Below are 15,667 nucleotides of genomic sequence, written 5' to 3' on the forward strand. Positions count from 1 at the left end.
TATTTATTTATTTTGAGAGAGAGAGAGAGAGAGAGAGAGAGAGAGCGCGCAGGAGAGGGGAGAGAGAAAATCCCAAGCAGGATCCGCATTGTTAGCGTGGAGCCTGACGCGGGGCTCGAACTCACAGACCATGAGATCACGACCTGAGCCGATATCAAGAGTCAGAGGCTTAACCGACTGAGCTACCCAGGTGCCCCTAAAGTTCACATTTTAAAGATAATGTTTACAAGGTGCAGTGAAAATCTTTGAATTTTTTGAGTATATTTTCTGATTTTGGCGCGACGGAAACATTGAAGACAATTTGATCTGCTAAATGTATAATTACGATTGATCAGAATTACAAAAATGACTGATGAGCTCGGGGAGCATTTGCCTCCTCTGGGAGGCGCTGTCAGTGCTGCGCTCTGAGCCTCCCCTCTGAGCCCTTTACCATTTTCAGGCACACTGTGCCCGGTGATTTTCTCTCTGACCAGGAGAGGGGACCTGCCTACGGGACAGTGCCATCAAGCTATCAGTGTTGCATGGGTTCCAGAGCAAGAGAGGGAGCCATGCAGCAGCCCAGGCTGCAGAACATACGGCTAGAAGGTCCCATGACACCAGAGGGAACTTTGGTAGATAAAGACACAGCCCCTGACGAGCCCCGATCAGAGAATCCTTGTGCAGACACCTTTGCGACGGAAGCCAGGCCATGCCACCAGTAGAAGAAAACCATCCACCATTGGAAGAACCCCTCCTCCCCCAACCCCGGTGCTGTTGGGCACCGAGCATTTGACAAAGAGATATCAACTGATACGTGGTCAGAGTTGCCTATGATGAATGGGGTGCCGGGGGCTGTCAGACTCACCAAGTCATAAACAGAGGTTCATGACCAAATGAAAGTGCCCAGGACTGAGCCTGAGCATGTCTAGGGGGTACGATTAAGTTCCACAAAAAGTGGGTCCAGACCCCATCACTTACTGACCACTCTGGCATTCATTCTTCTCCCAAGCTTATAGCTACGGCCTCATAGGGGCTCCCTAGGGCCAACTGATGAAGGACAAAAATCTGGGCCTGGTTCACGCGGAAGGATGTCTTCAGATCTTGGGGCAAGTCCAAAATGGACTCTCGCTGCGATACGACATTGCTCAGAAATGGCCCTGGAATTTGGGGTGAGCGGAAATGCCTTCCACACAGAGAGCTTCTGCCTGATGGGGAGAGACAAGTAAGGACCTGCACGGACCCCTGAGCAGCAGCGGAGGGATGTCTGGTGGGTCAGGGCCCTGGAAGGAGTCCTCTGCCCGGAGGTTCGGGGAAGAGGCGTGTGGGTGAGAGGGATCCAACGTGGGAGGGTCTGGGTGCCGTATGTTGGTCCTCACCAGAGAGCGCCCACTACAGAGGAGGCAAAAATGACCAGGCAAATAACACGCTTCAGGCTGCAGGTGTCAGCCGGCCCCAGTCCTCAGCCACCCGTGTTCAGGGCTGGCGAATGGAATAGCTTTGGTGGCAGAGGCTGAGGCTACGTATGGGCCCCACATGGAACCGCATACCTCACCAAGGCTAATTTAGCTACCGAGCTGCCTGCTAGCGGCAGAAACTAATCCCGGGCTCCGGGTCTGCTAAAATCCCTTGAAGAGACCAGTTAGCCACTTGGTGGCAAGTTGATTATATTAGACACTCTCCACCCTGGAAGTATGTGGCAGTGATTTCTTTGCGACCAGGACTGGCATATCCCCCGGGTATAATTTTCTGCCCTCAGTGTCTCAGTCACCACCACTAGCCGAGGACACACAGAAACGCCCAGAATACTGCTACGGGGTCTTGTGAAACATTGCCTCGCACCAAGAGCCCTCTTTACTGCTAAGGAGGTGCGACAGTGGTCCCCAGGGCTCCACTTGGCAGGCTCTCCCGTGTCACAAGCCTCTTTCCCAACCTCTTTTCCCCAGTCATCCAGTCTTCGTCCTTCCAAGGTCCTGGCCACCCCACAAAGTCCGTGTGTCGTCTCATCTTCCTCTCAGGGTACTTTCCTCTTCACACAGGATGGAAAGCTGTGTCTGCTGTGCGGATTTCTCCCCACCACCGATTTTCAGGGTCACGCCTCGGGTAGGTCGTAGAAAGTAGCGGTCTGTTTTCAGCTAACCGAGGCATGAATCAGGTCCAGCTCCCTGGACCTGAACATTAGAACATCCTCTGAAAAACACAGCGAAGGCATCAGCTTGGAGACGAGCCCCTGTGCAGCTCGAGTGCCTCAGGGTGCAGTATAGACCTTGGGACCAACAGCCATCACATGCGCGCTGTCCCTGGGAACCCAAGGTACGAGTGGCCCCCCTCGCCATCACTCTTGGTGACGCACTTGGGGTCATTTGTGCTTCCTGCCCTTGCAACTTTGCGTCTGGTGGGATGGTGAGGGTTTGGAGAGAGGACGCTCTCTAGCAGGACGGAATAACATTTCCCGTCTACCTAAAGCTGTGTGTGCCGCCTGGTCGAGGTCCTTTCGGTCTTCTCCTGACGGCGGACCGGCAGGCAAAGAGGGAGTTAATACAGTGACAGGCTATCATGAGGAGGTCCGCTTATTGCCACATAGCAGGGGCAGAGAGGAGTATGTCACGCTCTGGGACATCTCTTCGTGCTCTAGATTTTGAATTGCAAATAGGCAATTATAGCAACTATGGTGGGACAAGGGGCTCAGACTCCTCGGAGGTGAGGGTCTGGGGCACCTCATCAGCCAATAATGGCCTAGAATGAGGGGAATCTCAAAGGGGGAGTAGACGAGGGAGATCAAAGTCTATTACAGCCTGAGGACCAACCAGCCGGAGGTCCCCCAACCGTTTTCTTGGAACTGTGACCCAAAGCTAAGGAGGTGCGAGTGGAGTGACCTTGGGAGAGGCATGGATGGCTCTGAGTGGTGACCCACCCACGTGCCCTCAGATCCCTTTACCATTTTGGCGTGCTCTGGTTCCTGGCAGGCTTTCACTCTCAAGGGGTAGGACCCAATCTCTGCTGGAGAGCTGCCCTCAGGCTGCCAAATCGGGAAGCGTCTGAGAATTTCCATTTTGCTAGGTGCAGGCCTGGATACAGTATTCCGGCTTTTTGGCTGTGAATTAGGACAATTAAAAAATTTTAAGTATTTATATTTGAGAGAGAGAGAGAGAGAGAGAGAGAGAGAGAGAGAGACAGCATAAGCAAGCAGGGGTGGGGCAGGAAGAGAGGAAGCAGAACAAGAGGGAGGGGAAGGAAGAGAGGAAGACAGAATCCCAATCAGGCTCCAGGCTCTAAGCCATCAGCGCGGAGCCTGATGCGGGGCTCGAACTCACGAGCTGCGGGGTCATGACCTGAGCCGAGGTCGGATGTTTAACCCACTGAGCCGCCCAGGAACCCCTAATTAGGACAATTTAGGAGCGTGACCTGTGGCACTGCTGTGTGGGACTGAGTCAAAGTTGCCCTACCTGGCAGTTTGCAGGCCTGTTACATGGCCTTCTTTTTCTGCTCCTGATTCTCCAGTTCCCCCACCAATGTTTTCCCTAATAAATCACGTTTACATGAATTTTTGTCAAGGAATGTGCTATTGGTGAACCCAACCGAAGACATTTTCTTAGGTGCTGGAAGTATTTGAGAGAAGCATTTATTAGACTTTGAAATGTCTAAGGGAATTTAATTTTCTAAGTAATGTTAAATGCATAAGGATGATTTGGTCAGTTGAGTTCACTGAAACACTAACAAAGGAACAAATCAAAGCGACTGCTGTTTTTTATATAAAATTTGTTAGATTTCCAAACGAAATAGCAAGATTTAGAAATTGAGCTTAAAGCTTTATTTTAATTTTTTTTTTTTTTTTTTTTTTTAGGGAGAGAGAGTCAGAGTGCAAGTGGGGCAGGGGCACAGAGAGAGGGAGACACAGAATCCGAAGCAGGCTCCAGGCTCCGAGCTGTCAGCACAGAGCCCAACATGGGGCTCAAACTCACGGACTGTGAGATCATGACGTGAGCCGAAGTCAGATGCTTAACCGACTGAGCCACCCAGGGGCTCTCAGTGAGCTTAAAGCTTTAAAAGACATTAGGTTTCCAATTTATAACTCTAATACATTTAACTTGAGAAAAAATATTGTTAGGAATTCCTTCCCAGGCTGGAGAGTCCTTTCGGGCTGGAGAAGCTCCTTTCTTTCTTTCTTTCTTTCTTTCTTTCTTTCTTTCTTTCTTTTTCTTTCTTTCTTCTTTCTTTCTTTTCTTTAATTTTAATTTTTCTTTTACATTTATTTTTGAGAGAGAGCACGTGCTCGTGCGCGCACAAGTGGGAGAGGGGCAGAGAGAGAATGAGACACAGAATTCGAAGCAGGCTCCAGGTTCTGCTTAAAGATTGAGCCACCCAGGCACCCCTGACTACACTTTAAAGAAAATAAGCACTGAATGGATAAACTCAAGGCTTACCTTTATGTTTATAAATATCCGTAGCTCTCTCCTTCGTTGTAAATGTGAGTTATCAAATGTATCCAGCTAGGTATGTAAAAAAACTCAAGTCAATATCAAAATGTCAACTCCGAACTAAAAATTAGACACACTCATAAATTATCTCAGCTACTCATTTACCCAGCTAGACAACTAATTACAATTATGCTCATCAATGCATATAAAATAAGTAGTTCCACATAAAAATGAATCTATAAAAAGATACATCAATAATCATAAATGCAGTCTATCATTACAACCCCAGTTTGGTAATCTACAATTTTAAAATCTGAAATCTCACCTTGAAATTAAAAGGTGGGATCAATGCAGTCTAGTGTCTAGTTGCAGCATTTTTTTTTTTTTGTTTATTTACTTATTTTTGAGACACAGAGAACAAGCAGGGGAGAGACAGAGAGAGAGGGAGACAGCAGACAATCCCAAGCAAGTCTGTCCTGCCAGCGCAGAGCCCCCGACTGGGGGGCTTGAACCTATAGAACAGCGAGCTCATGACCTGAGCCGAAATCAAGAGTCAGATGCTTAACCGGCTGAGCCACCCAGGAGCCCCAATGCCATCTAGCTAAATATATTCTTAGGTGTGTCTGTTTTTGTAAGCACAGCGTTCAGTCTTGCTGAAGAGAATGGGGACAGAATTCAGAAAACGAAGTGGGGCAATATTTATTTTATTCTAATAACAGGTAGTGGAAATTTTATCTGCATTTTCCTAACTGTAGGAAACAGAATAAAGCACTGCTTTAGGAGACGCAAGGTTGTCGACAAGAGTTCCGAGCTTCACCGCTTTTTGTTGGTAAATTTGTTTTGCCGTCTGATCGTGATGACAGCTTTCTCAGCGTGAAGCAGAACTACTCTTTATTTACTCGGGTGTTTGATTTTAGAACAAAGTGGGGGCTGGGTACGAATATTCTTACAGGCTCCGCTTCCTCCGGGGAGGCGAAGAAGAATGAATTCCAGGCAGAAACACGGACAGGGAAAACACTGAAAATACAAATTTTATTTAAATTATTTGATAGTTATACTGGTCAAGATTTAAAGGGACCTTAAAAAAATCAAACGTTCAAATTTGTTCCTCAGTGCCTCAATTTTTAAACATTTTGCTAAAAAAAGTTTTTTAAGTTTATTTTTGAGAGAGAGAGACGGAGCATGAGCAGGGGAGGGGCAGAGAGAGAGGGAGACACAGAATCCGAAGCAGGCTCCAGGCTCTGAGCTGTCAGCACAGAGCCCGATGTGGGGCTCGAACTCACGAACTGTGAGATCATGACCTGAGCTGAAGTCGGAGACTCAACAGAAGAGCCACCCAGGTGCCCCATCAGTGCCTCAATTTTTAGGCGAAGGGTGCCAACAGTTTTTTTCCACACCAAACCGTGCATGTTGTATGTGTTAACTTGTTTTTATATAGTCACTCAGAAATATTGTAAAAACAGACCAAGTAAGCACATGAATGGAACCATAATTATAATGTAATTACACATATGAAGCCCTATTTGAAATATTTCGGAAACAAATGATCTCTTCCACATACAAAAAACTTTTCGACAAGACTTAAGTATGCTTTAAACCGCGAATAAACCTAAGTCCTACTTTAAGGACGTTTATTTTATGTACTTCCTATAGCAAGTAATAAAAAAGAAAATATCTGAGTGGTTTGAGAATGAAAACAACGGGAAGGTAGGTGTGGAACAGTGATCTTCCGCCCAGAGAGGCGAAACCCAGAGTCTGCAGAAGACGAGTCCAAGGAAAGTGTCCAAATGTATTTAGCAGACCTTGCTAAAACGAAAAAGCAATGCTATGAATATACTACGAGTTCTTTTTCAGAAATGTTTTTATGCCCTTTTTGTAATGCCTGGATGCTAGTTAAGCTGGTTGCTGTTCCTCAAACAGTGACTTGTTTTCATGGTTCAGACACGGATGCACAAAGGTATGGAAAACCTCGCCCCAGTTGCTTCGGTTTTGTGCTGGTTTTTCTTTTAGCTTAACCTCACCTAGGGATCATGGCAACGTTCTTCTCCATTTTATTTTATTTTATTTTATTTTATTTTATTTTATTTTATTTTATTTTTTAAGTATTTATTTGTGAGAGAGAGAGAGACGGAGCATGAGCGGAGGAAGGCAGAGAGAGAGGGAGACATAGAATCCGAAGCAGGCTCCGGGCTCCGAGCTGTCAGCACAGAGCTCGACATGGGGCTCGAACTCACAAACCGTGAGATCATGACCTGAGCCCAAGTTGGTCGCTCAACCGACTGAGCCACCCAGGCGCCCCACCGCTGGCTCTATTTCTTTGGCTTTATATTTAATACTGCTTTTCTAATGTATTGAGCATTAATGTAACGTATCAGTCTTCTTGACTTACATATTGTCATGTACTTTAGTTCTTTTTTAAGTCTCACTAGACACTTTTTTTTTTCAACGTTTTTTTTTTAAATTTATTTTTGGGACAGAGAGAGACAGAGCATGAACGGGGGAGGGGCAGAGAGAGAGGGAGACACAGAATCGGAAACAGGCTCCAGGCTCCAAGCCATCAGCCCAGAGCCTGACGCAGGGCTCGAACTCACGGACCGCGAGATCGTGACCTGGCTGAAGTCGGACGCTTAACTGACTGCGCCACCCAGGCGCCCCTAGACACTTTTTTTAAAGTTTATTTTTTTATTTTGAGAGAGAGTGTGTGCACAAGTGGGGAAGGGGCAGAGAGAGAGAAAGGGAGAGACAGAATCCCAAGCAGGCTCTGCACCACCAGCAAGGAGCCCGATGTGGGGCTTGAACTCACAAACTGCGAGATCATGACCTGAGCCAAAGTCACACACTTAACAGACTGAGCCACCCAGGCGCCCCTGGACATTGTTGCTACTAATTTACAGAGAGTTAGGGAGTCCATATTTGCATTAGTCTGCAGAATTATCTCTTTCTTTGTTCTTTGCATCTTCTTATATTTCAGACAATCCCATCTTGAATCGCTTTACCTCTACCTGGCGTACATCTGTTAGTAATGTACTAGGTGAGTCTGGGGAAAGGTAAATCCTGATGGTTGAGCTAATTAGGACACACCACCAGATACAGAAACTGAATAAGGACCCTGAGTTCTAGATGATGCACTATTTCTAAAGTTTATTTGAGAGACAGAGAGACAGAGAGACAGAGAGACAGAGAAAGCACACGCAAGTGCCTGTGGGGGAGGGGCAGAGAGAGAGGGGGAGAGAGAGAATCCCAAGCAGGCTCTGCGCTAGCAGCCTGAGCCACCCAGGCACCCTGTAGACGATGTACTATTTATTTCTTACTCCACCCAAGGCTGGAGTAACCGTCTCTACAGTTTGCATTTTTCCAGAATCTCAGACAGCATGACTCTGGGATAGCTGGCGAATACGACAGCAACTCAGATTGGTTTCTTGATGTATCTGTGGTCAGAGCAACACACGTATGCATTTCTGCTCCTCTGAAATGGATCCATCACTGACTATCGAGCTTGTTTTCTCATTGGCTCGACTCTAGAATGAGATAGCAGTGTACCAATGCCCTGGTCATAATGATGTTAGTTTCTGGGCTATTCTTTTGTTTTGCGGAATGGTACACACATTCAATTTCAACTTCTGGCACAGAAAAAAAAATGTTTACTGCAGTTTTCACCACTCTTATTAAAGAGAGATGTGGTAAAATGCACCAGGTTCCCAGGTGAGCCAGAAAAAAAAAAAAAATCAAAGAAAAATTCATTTCATCAAAAAGGCTCAGGGAAACTTCCCAGCACTGTGGAGACTCAGAAGCAGCAGCAAAAGCCAAATTAGAGCGGGGGACCAGTTGTCAGTACCATGAGGTAAGCTGCAGAGAACTTTGAATTAGGTCAGTGTAAACAATGGGGGGTTATTCAAGTCCTTGCCCCGGGAAGGTCGGGAACAAAGTGAGTATTTGTGATCACGTTTGTCTCACTGAGAACCAAACCCCAGGTGTTGTAAGGCTACAAAAGCTGCCTCACTGTCTTCCTGTATCATCTAACCCTGGGATCCCCTGACATTTTAAATTGCTCATTGTAGGGCCAACCAAATGGAATGCAGTATTCAAACACACAGCGCATTTGTAGGACATGATTCGCCGAAAATCAGGACGGATGCAAAATGCACTGAGAAACCAAAAAGCATGTGTTACGCTCATGATTTGTTGTGCCGGGGATAGTTTCACAGGCTATTAGAACTGGTGGGGCCCAAAGAAGTAATAAAGCACAGCCATGCAATATTTGGGACCTACTTAAAAATTATTCGTTGTTTATGTATTTACTATACTTACATGATATTAAAAATGATCTGTTGCTTATCTGTTTATCAGAAATTCACATGTAACAGAATGTAAATAACATTTTTTTTTAAATTTTTAACATTTATTTATTTTTGAGAGACAGAGCAGGAGCAGGGGAGGGGCAGAGAGAGAGGGAGACACAGAATCCGAAGCAGGCTCCAGGCCCTGAGCTGTCAGCACCGAGCCCGACGCGGGGCTCAAACTCACGAATCACGAGATCGTGACCCAGGCCGAAGTCGGACGCTTAACCGACCGAGCCACCCAGGCGCCCCAGTAACATGTATTTTTATTTGCAGAACCTGCAACCCTACCATAAAGGCTTTTTCAAGGCATCAGCACTATCTCCGTATGTAGAAAAACTCACCGTGTATGTTACTGTCAAAGAGTCTATTTGTCTGCTAGTTTAGAATATTTAAATATATTTAGAAAAGAGACTCTGAAAGATTTAAAGTGAATTTTAGATTCAAAACTTGGAAATAAGGCAAAAAGAGGAGGGCTTCCTCTTTCAATGTCATCTTAAAGCATTATTTAACAAGTCTACCCGAGGATTATTTAAATATTTAGGGCAAGTACTTGTTTGTCTTGCTATCTATTAATGATTAAAGGGCCAGCGTCTATGAAGTTACATGTTATCTTGAGATAGTTGTCTGGAAAAGATGCAAATAATTTCTGAGCAGTAGAACAGGTAACCGGAAAGGTCACTGCTTTATTGCTTTGTGGGACAATAACCAGTGTTGCATAACCTAGAACTCTCACTCGAACATTCTTTTGTCAAATGCCCCAAAATACTCACTTCTGCCAATACGCCTTGAACCAACTTTGCCGGCCTGCTGGTTCTTTCATTAAGAGGAGAATAAGTCTTTGGCAAGCGTTCAGTCTCTACTTGTGCGTGAATCATGGTTTTGACCTTCTGAAAATTAGCTTTGATACTGCTGTATAAGAAAGGGCCGTCACAAGGCCTATGGCTGTGCATTGTGACTTTTCCTACAGAAATCAAGCTGCGTGGGGAAGACAGCCATCGCTGTTGGAGCTGAAAGGGTTTCTCTCTCTTGCAGAAAAAGGCAGCGGGCCAGGAAGTGGCCCAGAGCTCGGCACACATACCGAGTGGGCATGTCTGATTGTCAAAGTCAACAGCAGGGCAGGATTTAAATCTTCTATTTTCCCATCTTTTCCAGATGTATACAATGACTATCTCTTTATGATCCAAAATACTGAATTTCTAAAAATGTGGCATTGGGGAGATCCTTCTAGGAACTGTTTTCAAGGCTTCAGATTTTCAGGCCATGACGATTAATGCAGAGGTAGAGATAAAGGTGTACCTTTAAAATTGTTGGGGAAGCCAGAGTGATCATAATCTGTGATCCAGAATTCAAGCCCAGGCAGGTAATCGGGAAGTTCCCGGCCTCCTAAACGTAACTCAAATGCCTCATGTGTAGTTAGAGCTCAGCCTATCCTAGTGATGGCGACTTGTTTTGTCGTTGGCGATCATTCTGATCACTTGGTTTAAGGTGGTTTCTACCGGGTTTCTCTACGCATCACTTCTTGGAATATCTTTTTTTTTTTTTTTAATTTTTTTAATGTTTTATTTTTATTTTTGAGAGAGACAGAGCGTGAGCGGGGGAGGGGCAGAGAGAGAGAGGGAGACACAGAATCCGAAGCAGGCTCCAGGCTCCGAGCTGTCAGCGCAGAGCCCGACGCGGGGCTCGAACCCACGAACCGTGACATCATGACCTGAGCCAAAGTCGGACGCTTAACTGATGGAGCCACCCAGGCGCCCCTTGGAATATCTTCTTGGGTTTTGTTTTATACTTTTTTTCTCCTTCTGATCCTACTAGTAAATACAAATAGAATTACAGACTGGTGCAATAACATGCAAGGATCTCAAATGCATTTAGCTAAAGAAAAGAAGCCAGACCCAAAGGGCCACGTGATTCTATCTGTATGACATTCTGGAAAAGGCAAAGCTCTCAGGAAGGAAAACACATCAGCAACTTGATGATGAGGCTAAAGAGGGGTACCTCTCCGGCCAACTCTAGGCCTCACTGTGCCATAAACTGAGCTGTGCCAGCAGCACCAAGGAGAAGAGACCGAAGGGGGGTGTATTCCTGAAATCCGGCGGGTAGGACTGAAACTGTTGCATTATTTTATACCCAGTGCTGTGATATACCTCAGCATATACCTCAGGTATGCCCCAAGCGTGCTGGTTGCAGGTGCAGAAAAATCATTTGCATTCGTTTCTGCAGGAGGAATTGATTTACCTTGGGCCATTCAGCAAGCACATTCTTCTAAAATTTTTTTTAATGTTTATTTTCGAGAGAGAGAGAGAGAGAGAGCGAGCGAGCAGGGGAGGGGCAGAGAGAGAGAGGGGGGAGACCCGGAATCGGAAGCAGGCTACGGGCTCTGAGCCGTCATCGCAGAGCCAGATGCGGGGCTCGAACTCACGAACCTCGAGATCATGACCTGAGCCGAAGTGGGAGGCTTAACCGACTGACCCACCCAGGTGCCCCAAGCACATTCCTCTTAAGGGGTCAAATGGCCCAGTGCTGCTTGGTTTTGCTCTTTGTTCCTCTTCCCACGTGTCTTGTGTGGAGTGCCAAGGTCTGATGCTCTGACTTCAGGGGTATATCATTGCCGTGTTGTCTAACCCCCACTATCCCACGTTGGACAAGCAAGGTGCAGAGAACAGAATGTTGCTTCAACTCTGAGAGTCCAGAGTCGCGGGAGTGTAATTTACTTGCCCTCCCCAAAGGAATGCCCTCCGAAAATTAGTTTTTAATATTCTTAGTTTACATAATCAGTAAAATGTCTCCTCCTCTGCTTCCCCCAACTCAACAGAGGTAATCTGACAAGTTTTTAAGTAAATCTTTTTTTTTTTTTCCTCTCCAAAGATCTGGGACTTTAGTATAAGACCCATAATGGCCGAAAGGTATCAGCTACCCAGGAGCAACCTTGAGCCCCGAGAGAAAATTATGACTTTATGGCTTGTTTTGTGGCCAACACCATTCTTTCTAGTTTTGTCTGTGGCCTAAACCGTGAGAGAAAATAATTGGAAATGCTACAATGAAAATAATGGAGCGATTCCTCTTGTTGCTATGGTGACAAGAATAAATGGAATCCATGGCTCTGAAAAATTGCCCGAAAGTATACTTTAGCATTCCACAGTGGGTGTATTTGTTAAGAATTTTAATCTGTCAGCTTCCATCAAAATGGCACAGCACTCAGAGAAATATTTTACATCTGTACTTTTAGCTTGTTTTGATTATTTTAAAGGAAAGCAGTGGAGAATAAATAGTCATCATTATATTGGAAATTTAAGTAATTTTCTAAAAGTATCTTGCTGGGTACGAACCTAAAAGCACATTAGTTTTGTTTCCACCATCATGGAACATGTCGTCGTCAGGACCAGCCGAGCTTTGGATGATTTTCGAGGTCGTCAATAATCATTGGTATGAAATAGGACTCACAGGCTGGTCTAGAAACCAGTATTCCAAGTTTTGTTCAGTATAAGACAGTCATATGGGTGTAAGAGAGTCGGTAAACCCCAGTGCTTCTGTTTCCCTATTAAATCTTTGGTTGTGGGGCTCCTGGGTGGCTCAGTCGGTTAAGCGTCTGACTTCAGCTCAGGTCATGATCTCACAGCTTGTGGGTTTGAGCCCCGCATGGGGCTCTGTGCTGAGAGCTCAGAGCCTGGAGCCCGCTTTGGTTTCTGTGTCTCATTCTCTCTCTGCCCCTCCCTCACTTGTGCTCTGTCTCTCTCTGTCTCTCAAAAATAAATAAAAATGTAAAAAAAAAAAAAAATTAAAAAAAAATCTTTGGTTGTGAGCAAAGGTCATCGCCTCCTACTTATTTTACTACAAGTTACTATTCTCCATCATTGAAGTCATTTACGTCTGTTGCAACCAAACGATGGAAATGCTGTAGAATGGCTGGCTTGTACACATCTCTTCCCAACCTGCGTTCCGTGACCATCTTCTGGCAGCTTAAAATCAGCCATCGTGACCATGTGCACCCCATAAGGACACATGTTGTAATCAAGGCCTGATTCATTGTTTTGTTGACCGTCGGGCTTAAGACGGTGTTGGAAGAAACACAAATAATACCTATTAAACCTAAAAGCGTGTCAGGTCTATAGCTGTTACATTGAGAATAGCACAAAAGTCGAGGAACTCTTCTCCCAGTATTTGAAAACCCTTATGAGATTTAACAAAGAATTCACCGGTCCTTGACCAGCAAGCCAAGTTCTGATACTCCTTCTTCTTGTTTCACCCTTGCCTTAACCGTTCGCCGAAACAAAGCATCAACTGATACTCCCGTTGGAACTGTACTCCATCATCCGTTAGGACCATAGGTTGATCACTGGCAGGATTCAGCAACAATCATCGAGAGCCACCTGTGAGGATCAATGTCCACGGGAGACCGACAACAAACGGTACTGCATATTTAGTTACCTGAAAACTGCGTGTTACACGTTGTGCGGACTTGCGCAATTTACCATAAACTGACATGGCTGGTGAACATTTATACCCAACATCACTGGAGCTGGGGAAGATGGGTGGAAGCATCTAGATTGCCCTCAGGAAGGTCTGCTGGCAAAGGAATTCTGTCTTCGTGCTCCTGACCCGCAGTGGCTGACTGGCAGGGGCCCACGGCAGGATGGCCGAGGTGCAAACATGGAAGAGATTTCAAAGCGTAGCGCCCGGGTCCTTGGCCAATCATGCTCTCAGGGGTTGGAGTTCTGAGAGGCACATTCTCCTGGCTGCCATGCTGATCCCTAGTGTAGTTGGCACCTAGGCTTCATCCTACCTTACAGAGAGCCCTGGGGCTGGGCTGGCCTCTCACCGTGATTCCAATGAGGCAAGAGGGCCAGGCCTTGGTGTTCCCCCTCAGCCAATCACCGGCTGTGAGCAGCTCTTAGAGGAGGCATATATATCCTTGGAAAAGGTTGTTTTCCGAGGCTGAGGGTCATCCGGTGAGGAGAAGAGCTGGGAGTGTCAGCGGTGTGTGGTCAGTGGCCCAGGGTCCCAGAAGCTGGGGGATGGGTCATCATCCACCCTGAAGAGGGGTTTTGGCTGGAGCAGCACAACATTCACTAGACCCTCTTGGAAATGCAGAATGTTTATTAGCATTTAAAAGGCTCTGAGAAATCCTGGGGCTAACTCAGTCTAATCCAGCATTTCCTCCCAGGTATGGAACCGAGAAACCATTGTGTGGGGGTGTGCCCATTAATATCCTGATCTGGTCACCTGTAGAACACGCTCAGGACGTGCTGGAGAGAGCAGGGCAGGGTCAGGTCAGAAGGGACCGTGGGGGCCACGCTAAGCAATTCTGACTGTGTGCTGTAGGCACCGGAGAGCCGTTTTGGTTTGACCTGCGTTTTGGACAGGGGACTTATTTCGGAGGCTGCCATATTTTCCAAGAGAAAGAGGATGTGGGCTTGGATTTGGACGGGGGCGTCCGAGAGAAGCTGCGAGCAGAGGACGTTTAGGAGATTCAGACAACAGGGTGCAGTGAGTGATACGTGGTTCTCACATTCCTCCTCCACTGAGCTCAGCATCGCACTGGCTCACTCTAGTCCTTCCCATTTGCAAGCTGGAAACCCCCCTCCCGCCTGCCTCTCCCACCCTTTCCCTCCCCCGGCTCCGACCCTCTACCTCTCTTCCTTTCTCTTCTCCCCGTTTCGAACCACTGACATGGCATGTCTAACCTCACCTGCCAGAGAAGCATTTATACGCACGCCCTTTCAGGCTCCAGTTGGTTTGTAACCATTTCATTTTCTTGTGGTCTCTGATGAAAGACGGGAATTCATTGGGCGGCATCCTTTGACAGCCTCACACCTGTTGCTTTGGAACTTCGCGTTCTGATGGCTTTTCCAGTGAGTCGGCACCCCTGTCTGTCTACAGGCGCAGGGAAACGAGTGAGGGGCCAAACATATTCTCCGGCATTTAACTCAGGATTTATATGTTCCGATGCTCCGTAGTTGTTATTCATTAAAAAAAAAAATTTTTTTTAACGTTTTTTCATTTTTGAGAGACAGAGAGGGACAGAGATGAGTGGGGGGGGGAGTGTGGGGAGCAGAGAGAGAGGGAGGCACAGAATCTGAAGCGGGCTCCAGGCTCTGAGCTGTCAGCGCAGAGCCCAAAACGGGACTTGAACCCACGAACCGCGAGATCGTGACCCCGAGTCTACATCAAGAGTTGGATGCTTAACCCGCGGAGCCACCAGGTGCCCCGATATCAGGCATTTTTAAAAACAAAAGTCAAGGGGCGCCTGAATGGCACAGTCGGTTAAGCGTCCGACTTCAGCCAGGTCACGATCTCGCGGTCCATGAGTTCGAGCCCCGCGTCAGGCTCTGGGCTGATGGCTCAGAGCCTGGAGCCTGTTTCCGATTCTGTGTCTCCCTCTCTCTCTGCCCCTCCCCTGTTCATGCTCTGTCTCTCTCTGTCCCAAAAATAAATAAAAAACGTTGAAAAAAAATTAAAAAAACAAAAAAAAAACCAAAAGTCAAAACGAAAAAGCATGATGCAGAAGAATGCATCCAGTATGATCTCATTTATATAAAGTGGAACACCAGGCCAACAGTCAACGAGAAGAAATACGGTTTAGAGATTTGCATACGTGGGGTAGAACTGAAAGTAAGGTTAGAAACTAAGAAACATGAAAACTGGGAGAGTGGAGGTTGTGGGGTGTGGGGGTATGACGGGGTCGGGCAGGCGGAGCGTGTCGAGGTCACTGATAGTGTTCCACTGTCCAAGCTGAGTGTTTGCTTTATTGAATGATATATTTTTTAAAGTATTTGTTTGCACACATGTGTAGGCGTATGTCATTGCTCTATGATGTTATTTCATCATTAAAAGAAGAAAGAGAAGAAGAAGAAGGGGGAGGAGGAGGAGAGACACCAAGGGGTATTTTGGGCCCCATGCGAGTTGCAGTTAGCACAGTGTGAGTGGATATCTTTG

The sequence above is a fragment of the Herpailurus yagouaroundi genome, unplaced genomic scaffold (assembly GCF_014898765.1).
Source record: "Herpailurus yagouaroundi ecotype Mexico unplaced genomic scaffold, PumYag 100, whole genome shotgun sequence".
Classification (NCBI taxonomy): Eukaryota; Metazoa; Chordata; class Mammalia; order Carnivora; family Felidae; genus Herpailurus; species Herpailurus yagouaroundi.